At 36.4% G+C, this 8,117-nt stretch overlaps 1 pseudogene; it reads right to left on the bottom strand.

Annotated features, from left to right (window-relative positions):
* Nucleotides 1-3,399: 3,399 nt before the first annotated feature.
* Nucleotides 3,400-5,137, bottom strand: LOC126697548 (hydroquinone glucosyltransferase-like; annotated as a pseudogene).
* Between the last annotated feature and the right edge of the window lie 2,980 nt (nucleotides 5,138-8,117).

Here is an 8,117-nt window from a genome sequence, read left to right as displayed (position 1 = left end):
TCACTCGACCCGCCAGCGTCAGTTTTTGAGAAAGGAAACTCGCTGCCGACTGATTGGACCTTCGGTTCGAGCCGAAATCGGGTTGGCATTAGGCGGTTTGGCTGGGTTCTCAAGCTCCAGTCGGGTCTAGATAGCCCTACTCTGCAAAGTAATACAATTCAAAATGAGCAAGAAGTTGGAAGTTGAAAGTTCAAATAGTGTATAAAACACCTTGAACGTTTAGACCCCCAATTTACAAATTACCAATTCAAGCTTAATATCAAACAATTAATGTGTGGAAAATGAATATAAGCTTAATACAGAATTGATAAAATCTGTATCAATATGAAATTGGTCCCTTCTTAACTGCTTCCCAAACACCAAATGACCTCCTCACAGATATGGGTATGGTGAGAAAAGGTTTTGGTAATGTACCTCTCAAGGATATGATGATGGAGAGGAAGAGAGTAAAGGAATTTGAAAAGTCTCTATATGAAGATTGTGGATGAATCGATCTTATTTTTCTCTAGGGTTTCTCTCTCAAAATTCTCTCTGGAAGCTCTCTCAAAATCGTGGGTATAAGGGTATATATATAGTAGGGTGAGAAGGAATGTGAAAAGTTAGTTTTTCCCAAACATGGTGTTCTGGCGACTTGACCTCGCGACTGGGTTGAGTCGCGAGTTCAAGCCGCGAGCTAACGGCCTGGCCAGCCTGGGACTTTTGTCATGTAGTGCAACAACTGGCGCGACTCTTCAGCTTCTGGCATGCTTGGCACATGTGCAACTATCTAGCGGCTTGCAAGCCACGAGCCACCCGCGAGATCCAGTTGCGAGCCCCTGCTTCTTTGCACAATCTTGAGCATTTCTTCACACTCTCTCACACACTACCCTTACATGATTCCCACCTAAATACAGGGTTACTAATTGCTAAAATATAAGCAAATTTGGCACTGAATAAAGCCAACAAGATGGTTGATAAAATTCAACCTTACAGAAGTCAAGCTGCAAACATAGAAATTCATCTATTTAGTGATAACTCTGCATTATAACATAGCTGTAGGAAAGACAACACAAATAAAAGTGAACACCATAAACCTATAATGTTGCACACTGGAATTTCCTATTCAATGCATCAGATACACTAATATCTATCTTTGGACCATAAAATGCATCGTCTCCTTCATTTTTCTGCACAACATGACTCATAGCATAAGCATTCAGAGTTAAAGTGAACAGAAAAGGGGGATATAAAGGATATGCTTAAAACAAAGATCAAGAGATAAATACCAACGTCAAATCTGTAACAAATCAGATGTTCTATAGTACGGTTTTTGTGAATGAAAATTAGTCATATGTTATATTTGAAAACACCAAAAAATAGAAGCTAGATGCTTAGGTGCATTTATAGTGTAAGTAGAAATCTACCTGCCATGGCTTCCCAAACTCATCCAATGCTTCTCCAAGAGCAGTCTCAACTTTCTCCTATGTAGCCAAGTCTCCTAAGTATTTCTCAGGCCTCTACAAGATTGATACCAATAGAGATATTGTCAATCATAGTATAAATAAAGTCATCTCCACTATACACATCTACACACACACCCAGAGGAAGAGAGTTTCAAAAGAGAAAGAGTACATGCAACAAAAATAAACTGCCACCACATCTCGCACCTCACAGGAAAAGCATCACATAGCCATATATCCACACTCGATGAACTGTGCATATCCCAACCTTTGGGTTAAAAATCAAGGGCTTCTAATCATCAAGTAAAAAAACTGCAGGCATAGAAACTTACAAAAAAGCAAATAAAAAAGAGGCGTCCAACAAAGAATTCAAATTATGGCTAGACAAACAAGAAAAGATTTTCATATTAGTGGTGCTGCTCCATTGAGAAACAAGAAACCTTTGATGCACAATCTGCATCTAGTTCATTACAAATTCATTGAAAGGTGGTACATGTATAAAGTTCCTCCTCAAAAGAAAACCCTTCGAAATTTACAGTTTCAATCATATTTTAAAGAAATTTGCCATATCCCAGCAAGAATACTGTGCTCATATTTTGACCAATAATTCTTGACTAGCTACTTTATAAAAAGATTTATAATAATAGAGATCTTTTTCTTACAGGTAGTAAACCATTATTGAAATTATAAACTATTCATATTCAATCAAAGAACATTGTATCCACCAGCCAATCATTATTGAGAAAAGATTCATTAACGAGAAACTCCTAGTTGCTTTTTGAAGGCCACAGAAACTTTTACTTAAATGTCTTGTGAACTTCAGAAAGGATATTACACAAAGTCAATATTGATAAGAGAACAAACCACTCTCCCTTTTTCTCATTTGCTCTCACTCTCACCTTTCTCCCTTTTCCTCATGCCTCCACTGCCGTTGGTCAAACCATGCCTCCATTGCCGCCAATCATCAAACCCTCACTCTCACCTCTCATCTCAAATATGATCGGAAAAAAATGTCTTCTTCATCAGGTTTCAGCGGCGATGAAACAGCCCCACTCTTTGGCTTCCTGAACACTGCCGCCACCTTAGTCTTCTCCTGTAATCAAAAATTTCAATATCTTACAATTCGGGTTCTGTTGATGTGGATCTCATCGGGTATGGTATTGATCGGGTGACTTTGTCCCTCCATTTTTTTTTTCAAGTATGGGAGCAACATACGGAATGGCGAAGAGCGGAGTTGGGGTGGCATCAATGGGTGTGATGAGACCAGAGCTGGTGATGAAGTCGATCGTGCCGGTGGTCATGGCTGGTGTGTTGGGTATATACGGTCTCATGATTTGGGTTTGGGATTGAGTGGGTTTCGAAGTGTTTGTTTCTTGGTTAGTCTTAGAGTAAAACGTTTGCAAAAACACAGCATAGACATGCTTGAAGTCGTGTTTATAGAAACGTAGCTTTATGGGTGCCTATGGCTGCGTTTGACTCTTAAACAGGCTTTAGGACAAACTTATAGTCGTGAATTGTGTAAACATGGCTTTAAAACATATTTAAAAAAAAAAAAAAAAAAAAAAAAAAAAAAAAAAAATCAGATAGGTCCATAACTGCATTTTTAAAACGTGGCTTAAGCCCAACCCAGCAAAACGTAGATGAAACATCAAGGAACGCAGCTATAGAGCTGATCTATAGTCGCGTTCTGTACACGCGGCTATACTTCTGGTGCTGTAGCTGCGTTTGTGTCAAACACGACTCAAAGACACTCTATAGCCACGTTTTTGTAAACGCGACTGAAAAAAACGCAGCTAAAAAGCACGTTTTTTGTAATGGGTACATAATATGAACAACCAGAGTAGCTGGTGCTGGAATTTGACAAACAAAAGAAAAATACAATAATAACAAGGAATTCTAGAACTTAGCATAAATCAAACCAAATTAGTCATATTTTTCTTAACATTTTCTTATAAGAGGATCATTTTTGGCTCTTCCAAAATTGAGCAACTTCAGCCAATGACTTTGTAGAGGAACCTTCTTTGCTCAAATCCTTTTCAGCTGCATGCTTAAGTTCTTTCATTTTTTTTCTTGTAGCAAGTTCCCTTCTTCTCCCTTAATTAGGCCTCTTGCATAGTTTACAATTTCTTTGTGTTCCACTAGGCCCTTATCATTCACTTTGACCCTCAATGCAACTTTCAAATCATCGATCAACTAGCAATACACTGTTCACCCTTTGCTCTACAAAAAGTGGCCATGCAATCATGGGCAAACCATGCATAATGCTCTCTAGGATTGAGTTCAAGCCACAATGGATCAAGAACCCCCCAGTCGAGCCATGACTCAGGACCTAGATTTAAGGAGCCCAAAAGGGCACCACTAGACCCACCTCTTTGGTCCTCTCCAAGAATCCCTTGGGAAGAAAATCAAAGGGTCTTTGATGAATTGATGCTCTGGACACTAAAATAAGAGGCATTGGCTGCTGTTTCGTGTGGACTCTTAACAACCCAAAGAAATCTTTGTCCACTCATTTCAAGTCCTATTGCCAATTCGTTTAGCTACTGATTTGAAAGAGTTCCACCACTGTCAAATGAAACATATAACACTGACTCATTTGGTTGTTTATCCAACCACCTCAAACACTCAAACTCATCAACCCCACGATCTGAAACAGACCGAATTAGTGGTCCAATGAAGTAAATCGGTGGCTTGCCCTTTCCTCCTTTCTTCAAATCTTCAAAAGCACCAGGCTCCAAATCCATAAAGCTATCAACTATAATCCCATCTGCAACATGCAATCGTTGGCTACTAAATACAAAGATTTTGTAAGCCTCATTCCTTCTATCTTGGAAATGGTTCGGAAAATCACTCCCATGGATCGACACACACCCAGGTAATTTGACCGGTTCAAGCAAGTCTCTATACTCATAAGAGAATTTTTCATCAAGCTTATGTAAATCAAAGGTCAAAGACAAAACCATCGCAGTTGTAGGAAAACAAAAGAAGGAAAAAACACCAAATTCTTTAGCCACATCAAAAGCATCGATACGAAATAGATCAACCACCAAGGCCACAAGCCGAGTTGTCTCAGCTAAGACCTTGAATGCAGTGGCAGCTCCAGGAATTTTTCTTAAGGTGTTCCTTAAGAAGCATAAATTACACAATCTAATAAAAAGATAAATTCATATATTGACAACAACAACAACAATAAATAAAATAAAATAAAATAAAATAAACATGCAAATACATAAAGTTTACAATTACCTTCTACGAGTTTTCATATTTTGAAATCATTGCATGATAATCTCATTATCAATGCTACAAGCTACATCTCTTTCAATATACACAATTAAGCAACCATTCATCCACTAATCTCCCATTTGATTGCGCAGTTCATTCTTTATATATTTCATTGCTAAAAAACTTCTTTCTAATATTCCAGTAGCGACAGGAAGGGTCAAAACTAACTTCACAAGCAAATAAACTAATGGATAAGTCTCATGCTTCCCTGTGTTCACTAACTTTTCAGCAAGTTCACTAATTCCTTGAAACTCTAAAAACAAGTCATTGTTGTGCATATCAAAAATGTAATTCTGAAGATGAGAGTCAAGTGCAAAGATATCTATCCCAAGAAAATCAAATGGATAGAACTTTTCTAGGCGTATCAAATTTTCCTTATCAAAAGCCACAAATGAATCACTTGGATTCAAGCAAGCCATACAAAGTAGCAAATCGGTATTTGCCTCTAAAAAAAAGTTGTTAAGCTCTTGAAATTGCATATCTATGACTGTGTAGAATAGGTCAACACGATAATGATGTAACTTTGTATTTTGTTGGGTGTTGCGTCGCGGCCTCCCACTAACTACAAATATTTCATCCATGTTCAAGATAGGAATATCATGTGTGGTACAAAATGAAGACACTTCAGTCAATAAAGATATCCATTTATCATCTCTCATCAATTGCAATCATTGCTTAGACACTTTAATAAGATCCATAGCATTTACTATATCTTGATTTTTTTTTTTTTTTTTGCAATGCTATTGACAACTCATTGTGATCCCTAAAATGTTTTCCATCAAGTGTAGAGCAAAGACAAATTCAAAAGATAGAATTGACCTCATAATAGATCGAGCTTCAACTTTTTGGTCGGAGAGACCATCTTCTTCAATAATCTCAAGTACATCAACAACAAGAGAGAACATCAAAATCAAGTTGAGAATAGTCCCATAATATGATCCCTAATGTGTATCACCAGGACGTTTAAGATTTGTCTCTTGATTCAAACCTTGCCCACTTCTTCGTACACCATTCTCTAAATCTTCTTTAATTTTGGCAAATTATGCATCTCGAAGAGCATCTCATCTCTTACAAGAGACTCTAACAACAGTTACTAAATTACTAACCACATAAAAAAAATTCAGCAATGTTAATGTGATTTTTAGCAACGGCAACAAGTGTCAATTGAAGTTAACGAGCAAAATTATGTTCACAAAGTAAACACTCAATAGCATATTTGAGTGACAAAGCGGTGGTACTTGCTATATGTACAATACCAAGGAACCGCTCTATAATAATTCATTTTTTGTTCACATAACAAAGAATGAGGGCCATTTGTTCTTTCACTGAGATATCACGTGACTCATCAACTAATATTGAAAAGAACCCATTGTCAAGATTCTGGATGATGGCTTTGGATGTTTCACATGCAATTGCATTCACAATGTCTTTTTGAATATCATGGTGGGTAAGCTTGCAATTTTTCGGAATTTTTTGCAACACTTCATTGATAGATTCATTGTGATCCCCCCAAAAATTGTAGAAGCTTAAGGAAATTTCCTTTATCATTTGAACCTTGAGATTTATCGTGACCACAAAAAGCTAATCCCCGGCATAAAAGGAATCTTATGCAATCAACTATTGCATTTAATTGAACCTGATATTCAATTTTATCTTGATTTGATTGCTTAACCAAAACTCTTTGAATATGTTGCTTTTCCTTCAGTAGATCTTCACTCTTCTTAACAGCTTGGTTATGAGCACTATTAACTCCTCCAACATGGGAATTTAGCTTCACAAGCTGATTCCAAAGTTTGAATTTCTTCGTTACAAAAGTCTCAACTCCTCTTTGCTTACCAACATGTTGCCCAAATAGGTAGCAATAAAAACAAAATACTGCATCCTTGTCTATACTATATTCCAACCACTTTCTATTTACATATTATTTGGATCTAAATCGACGGGGCTTTCCAGAAAAATATAATAGAGGGTAATCATCATGGTGTTAGAAAACAGGTTGACAAGGGCCTTTTTGTAAATAATATCTTCTTATTTCATCATGATTATTAGGATGATAAGATGATATCTTTTCTCGTAGCCCAGGATCTGTAGGAAGATTTTCTAAGTTAAAGTCAACACGAATTCTCTTAGAAGATGAAGATGAATCTTGCACAGGAGATGAATTTTGGGTACGTGATTTTCTTATCAAATATTTGTCCATAATTCTAGCAAAAGAATAAACAATAAACTATAAGTTCATTTGAAATATTAATAAAATTATTAATTATTGTTGTTTAGTTGTTTCATTAATTTGTTTGTCTTTTATAAACTATAATTTGTTATATTGTTGTTTCATTAATTATAAAATTATTAATTGTTATTTAGCCTAACATAATTTAATTTGTTTGTCTTTTATAATGTATTGGTTAATTAAATTATTAATTATTGTTTATTAGTTGCTTCCCCAATTAATTATTGGTTAATTAAATTATTGTTTATTAGTTGCACTAGCACACATCCCATGTGCACATTACACTGCTTTAATTATTGGTTACCCGGCCCCGTGTGCCCATCCACCCTCTACCCCACTCAATAGACAAGCCTCATGCCTCATGCCCCCAATCACAAGAGCCAGCTGCCAATCAGAAAATTTTACAATCACAAATCACAATACACATTACACTAAAAGACAATTAATATCTCACCAACACCAACACCAACACCAACACACACCAACACCAACGGATAAGATAAAGCCAAAAAGTCAAAAAACAGGCAAGATATTAATAAAGTTAAAGCTTCAGCCAATCATAGTTCAAAAGAATCAGATAAAGTTAGTCTTCAAGAATAAAGAGAGAGAGAGAGAGAGAGAGAGAGAGAGAGAGAGAGAGAGTCTCATTCATTTCATTTTAGTGATTTCAGATAAAGAGAGAGAGACTGAGAGAGAGAAGTTAGTAAAATGAAATACCTTAAGGGAGCATCGGAGCAAGGAGGCCTGAAGGTTGAGGCTGAGGTAGTGGCGAGCGATCTCCGATAAGGGGCGAGCAACAAGCGATCTCCGATCAGCGAGCGAGCGATGTGACCAATCTCCGTCTGTTGGCTTGAGCCTAAGGCCTGAGGCGTAAGGCGTTTCTCTATTGACCTTTTTGTCTTTAGGTTTTCTTTAGTGATTTCTAATTTAGTGATTTGAGGTTTCTAATTTAGTGATTTGCTTAGTATTGGGGTTTTTTTTTTTTTTTTGAGAATCTGTGGGCTTGCCGCTTGTTCTATTACAATTTCTTTTTTCTTTCAGATTTTAGTTCAAAAAATTTTTTTGGGCTTTTTATTTATTTATTTATTTATTTTTTTAATTTGAGGGTGTTCCTAATTTTTTTTTAAGGGAAACAAATAAAAAAAATTAATTATTATATATATATATAT

The sequence above is a fragment of the Quercus robur genome, chromosome 2, assembly GCF_932294415.1.
Source record: "Quercus robur chromosome 2, dhQueRobu3.1, whole genome shotgun sequence".
NCBI classification, from domain to species: domain Eukaryota; kingdom Viridiplantae; phylum Streptophyta; class Magnoliopsida; order Fagales; family Fagaceae; genus Quercus; species Quercus robur.
This window is presented reverse-complemented; position numbering and strand designations above follow the sequence as displayed.